Genomic DNA, 12,793 nt, shown 5'->3' with positions numbered 1-12,793 from the left:
TGCATGATCTGAAAGACCAATTAGCAATCATAGCTTAATAACGAACATAAAAAAGAACTCTGGCTTCTAATACATGCTGAGCACATGGGCTTTTGATTTTAAGCTTAACACTGAATGGCATATAGCATGAGTTTCAAAGACAAGTTTAAAAAAATCATTTTCTTCGGTTGCAGCCCAGGCCCCAGTCGGAGATTAACTCAGACATTTAGGTGAAAAATAAGTAACACTAGGAAATGAAAACTACTGATGAAGTTGCAATTTTTTATTCTGAATGTATGGCCCCAAAGAAAGAAGTTTGAGAACCACTGTTCTAGAGTGTAAATTTGAACTCTGCTAATTAGATAAATCAAATGGGCACTATTATGCTGATTTCTGCATATCAAACCCTCTGTGCAAGAGCAGATCCAGCTGCTTTATCCCCTGGCTTGTTGGCAACCTTTGCCGCCGCCTTGTCTGCTATGTTTTCAAGGCTCTGGAGTCTGGAGAATCAGCGAGGCTCTGCTTCTCTTTCTCCACAAATGAAACCCTCAATTCCTCCTCCTCCTCCTGCCCACAAGCAGGGCTCCTCTCCTCTTTTTGCCCCTTTGTTCTCATTGGAATAGAACCAACAGATTCTTCTTTCCGCGTGGTGCCCTGTGCAAAAGTTGACTTTTTCTTTTTTTTTAAAGCATCTCCACAGCTTGCTTCCTGCTCTAAAAGAAACTGACTTTAAAAAGATAGGCAGTGGCCGCAACAGCAACAGGGGTACCTTTTGGTCGCCCGCCCCGCCCCAACCTTGAGTCATTCGTTGTTCTCCTAGCTCTGAAATAAACCCTCTTCCCCTCCTATGGAGGTCCTCTGCCTCTGAAGACCCTGCTTCAGAAAGACAAAAAAGAGAAAGAGCTATTCTCTTTGTCTCTCTTTTGATATTTTTCTATAGAGGCGCTTTCTGGATGAGACGAGGAAAGGGGAAGGGGGGGGCTCTGTTTCTCCTCAGCTTTAGGGTAGTCCCAAAACAGCCACATATCCTGTCAGCACCAAGAGTTGGCTCTCAAATGAAGGCGCCAAAGAGCAGTGAGAAAAGCTCATGAGGTTGCTGGTGCATTTGTGACCTCACGTTTGTGCACACCACACATCTAAAGCAGATCATTCCCCCCCCCCAATAATAATAATAATCCTGGGAACTGTAGTTTCCCCCCTCACAGAGTTACAATGTGCAGCATGCTTAAACTACAGTTCCTAGGATTCTTTGGGGGAGTCGTGTGTTGAATGTTCTTGAAGTGTACAGTGTGGATCTGCCCAACTGCTCCGAAGCCCCATTTATTTGAAACACTGTGTGGATCCTTTTATACAGACAGATGTTCCTGTTTATAAGAACCTAATAATGGCTCCTCTGGTCCACCATTCTGCTTTCACGGTGGCCAACCAGGTGCCTGTCAGAAGCCCACAAGCCCCAGTGTCAGTGCTGGTTCACAAAAATTGTGCCTCCACACAAACCCAGTGCATTGGCAACGCCCAAAGCCATTTGTGCTCCTACAGCGATCACTAGCATGTAAAAGATAACCATAGCAACTCAACGGAAAGCCATGGAATAGGCAGAGACTTTATTGAGGTGGTGGGGGGTCAACTTGCCATTTTTATTTTTTATTTTTTGTAAAAGAGTATTGGGGGGAAATCATAATGAAGAGGGGGGGGGATGTTTAGAAGTACTTTCCTCCCCCCCAAAAAACCCAGAGTCCTCCTTGTTGGGGATAATTCAGGTGGAAATTCCCAGGTGTCAGAATAGGTTATTTATGTATGCCACTACTGCGGCTCGTGTTTTTGTTAGCCCCAAAATGGAAAATGAGTGAAGTCCCAACTAAAGAAGAATGGCAACTTAAACTGATGGAATATGCGCAACAAATAGAATAAGAGAACCAAAAGAACATACGTTTAAAGAAGACTGGGAAATGTTTATTGAATATATGGAGGAAAATTGTGTATATTTGAAAACGTGGGCAGCATTAAGATAAATTCAACAGTGTAAATAAGTTTTGATGGATGTCACAATGGAATACTGAACAGTTTAGTTTATATAGAATATGCAGGGATTTAAGTTATACAAAATGAACCATGGAAAGAGAAGGGAAATCATTGATATTTTAAGGTTGTTTAAATGAATATTCTAAAATGTAAAACAGAAAATGTAATAAAAAATGATTGAGAAATAGAGTTTTACCATTTTTTGTTTGTCTAAAGGGCAAAATGAGTATTCCCACTCTTAAGGAAGCACATGGCCTAATTTTAATCATAAAATTATAAAAAGAGCACAAAATGGTGTGTGTGGAAGGAGTTATGTGAATATTCCTCATAACTATTGATATTACAGGCACTAGCCAATAGGTGCCAACAATAGTCACACAGCCTTGATGAACACAGCATCTGGAATTGCAGCATATCTTTTTCTAACAGAAGCTCTGGAAAGATGCCCGGTTCTGTTTTACTGAGCTAAATCTCTTTTTCTTTCTAGAATGTCCCCAAGACGGAAGTACAAGTTTCAAAGCTTTTTAGGAAAAAAAATGACAACGGTTTGAAACGCAATGTCTCAGTCGTATCTGAAATTCTTGCTCAATAAAACATTTATAACTGATTCCATTATCACATTAACAGTAAGTATATATAATTATTCTGTTCCATCTTCCCTCCTAATCTGAAAATTTATGACTCTGCTAAACTAACAGTACACAATCTTTTTTTGTTTTGTTTTGTTAGTTCATTGTTTTAATGGCGACAATACTAATGTACCTGGAGAACGGGGGGTGGGGTACTTGATGGGAATTGGGCTTATGGTCACTTTTTGTCATCTAGAGGGTGTGATTTTTAATATCACAGATTCACAGATTTGTAGTCCCCAAACCTTGCAATGCAGGAATCTTTCACCCATGGTGGGACTCGAACTCACGGCCCCGAGATTAAGAGTCTCATGCTCCACCAACTGGAGCTGTTATATGTTTGGGTATAATTTTTAAATTCTAGAGGGGTTATATTTTACTTCTTTGTATTGTTAGAAGTTGCCCTGAGACCTGTGGGCTTTGCAGGGTTCTCCTGGAGGAGATCATAATATAATAACCACGGGGAGACCTGTTGCAAAGACTGCTCAGCCCAGACTTCATGTCCGGTGACAAAGTGTCTACGTTTTATTAGTTTTGTCCCATTGGTAGGGGAGAGAGAGAGAGAGAGAGAGAGAGAGAGAGAGAGAGAGAGAGAGAGAGAGAGTTATAAAACCACCCTGGTAAAAGACAGAATACAGTACAAATAATTAACATAACAAACAACATGAAATTAAGAGGGCTCCTGGACTTTTAGTCAGGTTGGCAGATGGAATGGGAGAGGCTATAGACTTACTATTTTTTGTATATTCAGAATTTTAAAAAAGTTAAAATGGATTATAGTTGCAAGAACAGATTATAGTCGCGTCTGGAAAACACACGACTCAGGTGCCAAAAGGCAGGAATAAAGAGGCGCATCTTCAGCATTTGCCCAAAGCTGTATAGTGAATGCAGGTTTCGAACTATGAGCAACAGAACAATGAAAGATTATTGTGTTATGGCTACGTTTTAAAAGAGGGAAGACGGGGGTGCAGCAAAGGGGGAATGGATAAGAAAAACATCACGGAAAATGGAATGGGAAGTCAATTCTATTTTTTTTAAAATGGAATTTATGTGGAACATTTGGAAATTAGAGAGAGAGAGAGAGAGAGAGAGAGAGAGAGAGAGAGAGAGAGGGCTGTATAGTGAAAAGGCAGGGTATACTTCTGTGGGGAGGGAATTCCACAACTGAGATTGACGTACTGAGGGAGCACAAAGCTTTTTGTGTGTTTTGTGTGGTTTTTGTGATTGTGTGATTGTCACATGACCAAGCAACATATCCTGCCCTGGCTCTCTGAGGGGGCCCTGAACACAATAGAGCCCAAAGGGCCTCAGTCAGATAAACCAAGCATTTCAACACATGCAGGCTGTTTGCCATAATAAACACTGACTGACTGGCCGGCCTTTCAACACTTGTGTAGGAAAGAGTATTTCAGCAGGAAGACTGCTTTTGCTTCCCCCCGCCCCCCCCTTTTTTAGAAATGGCCAGTTTTTCATATCCCACCTTTCCCGCAAGTCAAGCTGGAAGGTGGAGCAAGGCAGGTGGAAAAAAACCGCACATCAATGTCCAACACAGAACCTCTTATTAATTAATTAATTAATTAATTAATTAATTAATTAATTAATTAATTAATTATAATTTATTATTTATACCCCACCCATCTGGCTGGGTTTCCCCAGCCACTCTGGGCAGCTCCCAACAGAATATTAAAAACATGATAAAACATCAAACATTAAAAACTTCCCTAAACAGGGCTGCCTTCAGATGTCTTCTAAAAGTCAGATAGTTGTTTATTTCCTTGATATCTGTTGGGAGCTCTGTGATACAGCACCTGCAAAAACACCCTTTTATTTAGTGATGTAAAACACAAAGGTCTGCCTTTGCCCACCAATGGAAGAGTCCAGAAAGCATTCTCGGTATATCTAAAGAGAATATTACTACACACAATGAAGGCCACCGTTCCCATAAGACAGGGATGGCAGACCTTCTAAGTGTCCCTATTTTCCAGGGACAGTTCCAGATTGACAGAAGCCGTCCCGGTTTCTGATATGATCCTGGAATGCCCTTTTCCTCAGGTTTTATCGTGTTTTTAATATTCTGTTGGGAGCTGCCCAGAGTGGCTGCGGCAGCCCAGTCAGATGACAGGCATACAAATGAATTATTATTATTATTATTATTATTATTATTATTATTATTATTATTATTATATTTTCATCAGAGAAATGTTGGAGGGTATAAAGTTATATGACCCCCCCCAAGCCAAGGAGATAAGTAACTACTCAACCTTTAGAAGACGTCTGAAGGCATTAAAAATGTTGTTTTATTATGTTTTTACATATGTTGGAAGCTGCCCAGAGTGGCTGGGGCAACCCAGTCAGATGGGCGGGGTATAAATAATACAATTATTATTATTATTATTATTATTATTATTATTATTATTATTATTATTATTATTGAATAGGACACCCCTATTTTCCTCAGAGAAATGTAAGATTAGTAGGAGTTGGAAACTCGCAAGATCTGGACCATGCTTGCTACAGTTATTTAAGGTCAAATACATTTTCCCCTCCCCTGCAAATCTAGGATCTAGACACTAAAAATATTTCACAATTACTTTAAAAAAAAAAAAGATTTCCCCAGCCAAATGCCCACCATTTTGGATTAGAGAGGTGTGTGTTTATGTGTAAGGCGGGGCAAACGCTATAGAAATTGGCTGCACTTGGCCTGCGATAGTTTTTCTCCTTTCAAAGAAGACCCTAAGTGTTCCCTGTGTTTGATCTGTGGCATTGTGCATCATGTTTGTCGTTTGCCAGAGACACGAGGAAGGAAACACTTTTCTCTTAGCAACATCAATCAAGTCAGATTCTGGGAGGAACGATGACAGCGTGAGAAGGAAGGTGAAACAAATGGCAGGGCAGGGACCATCCATCTTTAAATGCTATGTCTTGGGATGTGGAAGATCAAAATGTGGCCCTTCAATTCGCAGTGTATCTTATCTTTCTCCACAAATCAGCACCAAAAAAAAAAAATTCATGTCTGTGTGCTCACTCCAGGTTTCTCTGGACACTGGTTGCTGTGGGTTCGCAGCAAGGGCAGAAATAACCACCAAGTCTCTTTACACTTTACTCTTGTGAGAATTTGAGGGGGAACAGCTTCTATTGGGTGGAAGAAGGCGTCTTTCAGAGTATGGAAGAAGGGCAGGGGGATGGATGGAACTCTTGTGGGTACCAGGGAAAGCCATAGAGATTGCACATTGGCAATCATGTAATACATATTCTTTGGACAGGTCCAAAAGTGGTAGAATACTGGAATGCAGTCTTCACAGAAAGAATAATAATAAAATCATAGGTTATAGCAACAACAACAACAACAACAACAACAACAATATTGGATGTTAACTACCAAAAGGTCCTTTAATTGCATGATTTGGATATCTAGAAATGGCAATGAATCTGCTAACAGATGCTTGAATGGCCATTTGCCAAAAATGGAAAAAAGCTAGATGCTCCCACAATAGTCGCCTGGTTAATAAGAATCTGGGGAATATATTAAGTTAACAAAGAAAGAAAGCAGCTGGAGAATAAATTTGTTGAGAAATGGCATGTGCAAGATGCAAAGAGTCCGTTCACAATTACTAGTGACATATAGCTACAGTTAGCATTAAATGAGGGCAAAGAAACAATGTGAATGTAATCAAACAACAAATAACATATATACGATCAGGCAGTTCTAAGCATGTAGCACAATGATGAAAGGTAGTTAATTATGTGGTGCCTATTTGAACATACAGTGGTGGTCAGTTAATGATTGAGCAATAAACTGATGCAATTGAGATCAATAAAATACGGTGGGATTTAAATTTTTGAAGGGTTGGTTTGATGTTCCAATACTTATTGGAAATACGCTAGGTTAAAAGTTATGTTGCATCGTTTAAAGTCAATAGAAGCCAAAAGTGAGTAGCGTATGTGTTACTTAGTAAATAGACAAAACAAAATAAAAAATAAAGGGGTGAGATGGCTAAAGATAGCTTTGTCATGTATAATGAGATAAGAATCCAATGTCTTTGTTCAGACCAGGTCTCTCCGTGGTTTTGAGTTTGGTAATGAGTTGCAATTCAGCAACTTCTCTTTCCAGTCTATTTCTGAAATTCCTTTGTAATAAGACAGCTACTCTGAGATCTTGTATAGAATGTCCTGGGAGACTGAAGTGTTCTCCTACTGGTTTCTCTGTCTTGTGATTCCTAATATCAGATATTCCGCCCCAACCCCTTGATGACCGAGTGTGGAAATTCTCTGAAGCACTTAAAAAATGCACCATCCATAAATGTTAGATACACCACATTCTAGTTCGAAAGGGAAGTCACTGTTGTTCCTCTGCCCCAGCAGTATGCCTTGCTGGGACTGGAGATCGTTGCAGCAGGCATGGTCTAATCTCACTAAAACTGCAAAACCCCTCCTCCTCCATTCCACTTTAAGACTTGGGACATTTTGGGAGGCCAAGCAAGGTATTTTGCTCTTCCTTCCTTCCTTTTGCTGTTCAAGTTACTTAACATCCAGGCTGAAGACAACTTCCAGAGATTGCAAAAAAGCTTGCTCCCTACTTTGTGACCATTCTGTTTGGCCCTAATAAAGGGCATTTCCCCAGATGACCTTTTATTGAGCATTCGTCCCGATTGGTTTGCGGCATTATCCGAAACTCTTTCCACTGCCATTTTCGCATCACTTTCCTCAAGGCAAAATGCGGTCTTTGGGGGGGGGGGGAGTGAGTTTGTTGCGCATGGCCCATCTCCTACAGCCCTGAATTTGCTAGCATGTGATTGAACCCCACTTGAAATTAACAAGAGTCTGGAATCACCCAAATATAATACGTTGCCGTCGCTGCTTGGATTCCCCCCCCCCCTTAACAGACTAAGACCTGTAACTATTTTTACAGCTCATGCTCCTCTGAGGGCAAACCAAGTCCTTTGCGAAGCATGTCAGCCTCCTCTTCCCCTTGGTTAAGGACAACTTGTTATTGAGAACCATCTTCCATTCCCCAGCCTCGGCTTTTGTTCAGTTCCAAAATTAATTTCCCACCCGCCTTCCTCGGAGTAGCCTCATTAATTGAAATAGCAACTGCGAAGAACTGGAACAAAACTGATGCGGCAGAGCACTTTAGAAAATAATAACCCAATGCAGTGTGACATTGCTTTAATACAGCTCCGTCTATTGGCTGGTGGAATTTGCATGAGCATGTGAGAGAGACAAGGATTGATATAGCAGGCGGCTTTTTTTCCCTTTGCCTTTTTCAAAAGACTCCCCACACCATCCTAAGCAATGTACGTTACATTACTGAATGGACTGTAAATCAGGAAAGAAGTGGAAACCGCAATGGATGTTGCTGAGTTTACAGTTGTTCCGTTAGAACAGAACATTTGTTAAGGTGGACGTCGGTCCAGGAATCAAGAGGAAGTTGGGTTTTTAGAGAAATACTGGTTCAATCTGGAGGCAGATCAGCGCGCATATCAGCGGCTAGCAGAGGAACTACCACACACTATTATCTTGTCTTTCACAAAATGATTCAAGGGAGCTTCTAATTTTTCCTCAAGTAATAAACCAGGTCTATTCCAAATCTGATAATCCAAATCTGATCCTGCTACAGTCAAGTGATATTTAAATATTGGGTTTCAAAGGCAGAGTTTGAACACAGGCTGCTTGGCTCACTTCTGAGAATGTGTTTCCCTCCTTCAGCAGCACACCTGCCTCCATAAAGTGGATTAGATGGTGTCCCTTATTTAAGGAAGAGGGACCTGCAGGCCCTCCATGCGTTGTCAAAGAAAAAGTGCAACTCATTTCCATAGAAACACAGAATCATAGAGTTGGAAGGGGCCCTGAAGATCATGTAGTCCAACCACTTGCAGTGCAGGAATACACAGCTGTTCCATACAGGGGTCAAACCTGCAAGTCTGATGTTATCAGCACCATGCTCTTAACCAGCTCCCGGCATCCTTGATCATTCTGGCTGGGGCTGAATGGAGTCCAACATCAGGCGAGGCTACAAGTTTCCCACCCCTATTCTAACAGAAGCAAAGTGGTAGGAAAGAATGGTACTGGGTGATCTTAAAAGTAATTTTTAACTCTGTGATGGAATTCTGCAGCGCCTCTTCTGCCCCAAGGGGGAAAACCTTTGGGGTTTAGAGCACAGGAAAAAAAGCTAAAAATAGATCTGATGCCACTGCGTTCTGGGGAAGAGAGTTTTTCCACTGTAGCTGGAGGCATTTTGTATGTGTCAAGAGTCCCATTTCTGGTTAACGAAGCAGTAACAGGAACAGGAACAAATAAATAAATAACCATGATCACCAAAGTTCACCTTCCTACGCCCTAAGACTTGCTATGGAAGTTTTTTTTAAAAAAATAAAATAAAGCAAATGCATAATTAGCAGAAGGTATCAGGGGGAGAAGAGAATGTGCAATTAAACCAGGTTTCTTACGCAAACTGATAGGATCAAGGCAGAAGCTGAAAAGCGTACAGACATTTTGAAGCCACACTGCCACCAGGAGGCAACCAGGCACCACTACATAAGCTAATTTAAAAAAAAAAAAAAAATCACTGCAAGCTTTATACATGCTGCACATTTTGTAAATTTTGTAGATCTCCGGGTATAGGACAGTATATCAATTCTAATAATAATAATAATAATAATAATAATAATAATAATAATAATAATAATAATATCAGTTGCTTACCTGTAATTGAGGTTCAGCAGGCTTGAATGATGGAAAATTCTCAAGGTTTGACCAAAGGCCTATATACTTTTAGGCTGCTCATGCCCTGTTGCCTGCCAAGAGAGACTTACTCACGTGTCACAGGACAAAAAAACACCTTTTCACCTTGTCTCCTGGCAGCTGCAGACAAAGTACACCCAAGAGCAGCGACAGGCAAGATGGTGCCCTCCGAGTGTCAGTGGACCCCCCTCAGTCCCAATCAGCACACCCAATGGCAAGGGAAGATGGGAGCTGTACTTTTAACATCTGGGGAGCAGCAGTGTGGGCTATCCCTGCATTAGAGGCATTCTACGGTTAAGAGAACTTGGACCAGGTATGTGACTGCAGCAATGCAGAAAACTGCAAGCTGCTGCTTAATTAATCCTGGCTATGGAATACCCAAACCAACAACAACAACAGGCCATTTTGGTGGTCCTCTGAGAGAATGGGATTTGGGATGACTGTCTGCCAAGAGCGCACTTTGATTCTGAAGTTGATGGGTGAAGAGAAGTCTCAACTGGGAGTCAAGGTCACGATGATACAACAAAAGACAGAAGACTCGTTATCCAAGACCATTAAGGGCCGAGTCCTCAAGGACAAGGTAGGTCAAAAATGGTACCGATTGTTGTGTGTAGAAAACAAGGAACCAATGCAAGCGGCAGAGGCAGGCAGGCCATGGTGTTCTGCAGCAGCTGAAATCATCAAGGACCACCCAATGGAGGGCCATGCGTAGTAGCCCGTTGTCCAAGTTTCAAAACCCTATCCATATCCGGCATTAAATCTGGACTGCTAAAGCATTAAGTGGCCTCTCTCCTTAGGTGAAACTCCAATAGGGATCAGTGTATCTGAAGAAGTGTGCATGCACACGAAAGCTCATACCAAGAACAAACTCAGTTGGTCTCTAAGGTGCTACTGGAAAGAATTTTCTATTTTGTTTCCAATAGGGATGTTTATTCTCAATTTCAACACCTGAAGCAGAAACGGTGCAGGTGGTTTCAAGGTAAAACATCAGAGCATCATGTGGGCTTGTGGTGATTTGCTGTCACTGCATCCCTGTCTCTTTCTGATAAACTTGTCATGCCAGATCAGCAGGGGCACACAGCACATGGCACTCTGCCAGCTTTCTCTAGGTAGCTGGTATAATTTGGGGGGGGGGGAGAGAAACTGCAAGATGGAAGAAGGTTGCGTTGTCAACGTGAAACATTACAAAGAGCCATGTTTCATACTACAGTAACTTACATCTCTAAGAGCCAGTTTGATTCGTATTCTTGTTTAATTGCAAGTAATCTATACTTCATCTTGCTACTCTAACATGCTGTGGCATTGTCTTTAAAGCCCAAATATGATACCAATTAGAGGAAATGTTTACAGAGCTCCAGAAGCAACGTGAACCTATATTTGGAAGTCTGTTCCATCTAACGGGTAGACCTGCATGTTCTGCTTGCTACGTACTGTCTTTCGGCTGGCTCCTTCACACCGTCTTTCTCAAGCACCAATCAGCTACTGCATTCCCATCTGCCAAAAACCAGATATAGCAACTGGGTGATGCGAAAAGCTATTTTCACACATTGCCATGGCAATCTGCATCCTATCTCGATTCTTGTTGAAAGCAAAGCCAGCCGGCACCAAGCGTACAAAATCACAGCAAATGTTTTAAGCAGAGAAGCAAGAAAAATGGTTGGTGGGTGTTTTTTTTTAATGGAAAAAGTAGGAAACCTGATGGGGAAACACATCTATCCAAATGGGTACATGGCATTTTCCCATGTTGACTAAAAACAGATGTAGCAAGGCCACTCACATTCAGCTTGTACTTTTGCATTTATTTATACAGCCGTACCTTGGAAGTTGAACAGCCTAGTTCTTGAACATTTTGGCTCCCAAACAATCAAAACCTGGTTACAGGTAGGTAGCCGTGTTGGTCTGCCATAGTCAAAACAAAATAAAAAATAAAAATAAAATCCTTCCAGTAGCACCTTAGAGACCATCTAAACTTGTTCTTGGTATGAGCTTTTGTGTGTATGCACATGAAAGCTCATACCAAGAACAAACTTAGTTGGTCTCTAAGGTGCTACTGGAAGGAATCGAAACCTGGAAGTGAGTGTTCCGGTTTTCGAATGCTTTTTTGGAGCTTTCTGCAGCCAATTAGAATATTAATATTCGAGTCTGAGATTTTCAGCTGATGATTCTATTAACACTGAAACATTAATTTCCCAGCACCAGCAGTAGGCCTAGGAAGGACCTCTACCTTTCAGAGCAGACCATGCTTGGGTTGGAACCAGTATAAGGCACTCGCTACAAAGGACATTTATGTGTCTCACTGTGGGAACAGAATCAAATTAGTTCCTCTTGCTCCATGTTCCCCACACCTTATGGCATGAACCTACTTATCATTCTGCCTTCCACAAGCAGAATTCATTTGGCTCCTTGCAAAAGCATTTGCATATATGCAGAACTCAGCTGCTTCCCATTCCTTTATGCACAATAATGATTCCATCCCTATAGCAGCCCCTAGTCATACAAGCACACTTACAGTAGGGCACAGATAGATAGATGATAGATAGATAGATGCCAAGCAACCTGCAATTAGGATGTAGAGCTAAAATCCTCATTGCTAATGTCTAGTGCTTTTTCTTCCTTCCTGGCAACCAGAGTTTCCTCCTATAAGCCATCTTCAACAGTTCTGTGGAAATCCTACAGATCCATTTGTACCCATCATGAAAAAGGGAACTCCCACGTTTTACAAAACCAAGTTCTCCAAAGAGTAGTGCTGCGAGCAGCAGCTTCCTGGTAATTATGGTAATGGTTTAGAAATCCGAGCTAAGTCTTAAACGATGTTTTCTGAGTACCAACCTCAAAATCTCACGGCATTCCTAACAGCTGATATGTGGGAAGACAGAATCCAACCTAAGCTATAGGAGCAAAGTAGTGCTTAATTGGCTTTCTGAAACCATGTCGTTCACTGTGAACAAAATGTAAGATGAAGGGCGTCCCCAAAGCCACCTTTTCTAACACTCTGAACTAAGGTAATGACAGTGATGCCCACCTTTTCAAGGAGCCAGCTGCCTGAAACATTAGCTGCAGGTTGTCCATTTACATCTTTTGAAATGGAATTAGAAACACATATTTTTTTTGGGGGGGGGTTAAACAGATAAAAGGCTGAGAGTTCTTCACAAGGGTCTTCCAGTTCTCATGTGTGCCTAGCAAGCATTTTGGGGCTTTCAAATGCCTGTAACAGGCCAGTCACTGCGCTGCTAGAACTGCGTTCTTCTCAATTCGCACAGTATGGCCAAAACACCTCTATTGTTCATGGGGAGTTTCCCAGTGGAAACTGTAATGCATGAACAGGAGCACAGAAAGTTGCCTTTTACAGAGTCAGATCACCGGTCTGCCTAGCTCAGTACTGTCCGGCAGTAGCTTTCCAGGTGGAGCCCTACCTGGCGATG

This window comes from Lacerta agilis, chromosome 2 (assembly GCF_009819535.1).
Source record: "Lacerta agilis isolate rLacAgi1 chromosome 2, rLacAgi1.pri, whole genome shotgun sequence".
NCBI lineage: Eukaryota > Metazoa > Chordata > Lepidosauria > Squamata > Lacertidae > Lacerta > Lacerta agilis.
The sequence above is the reverse complement of the archived record's forward strand: the minus strand, read 5'-3'. Positions refer to the sequence as shown.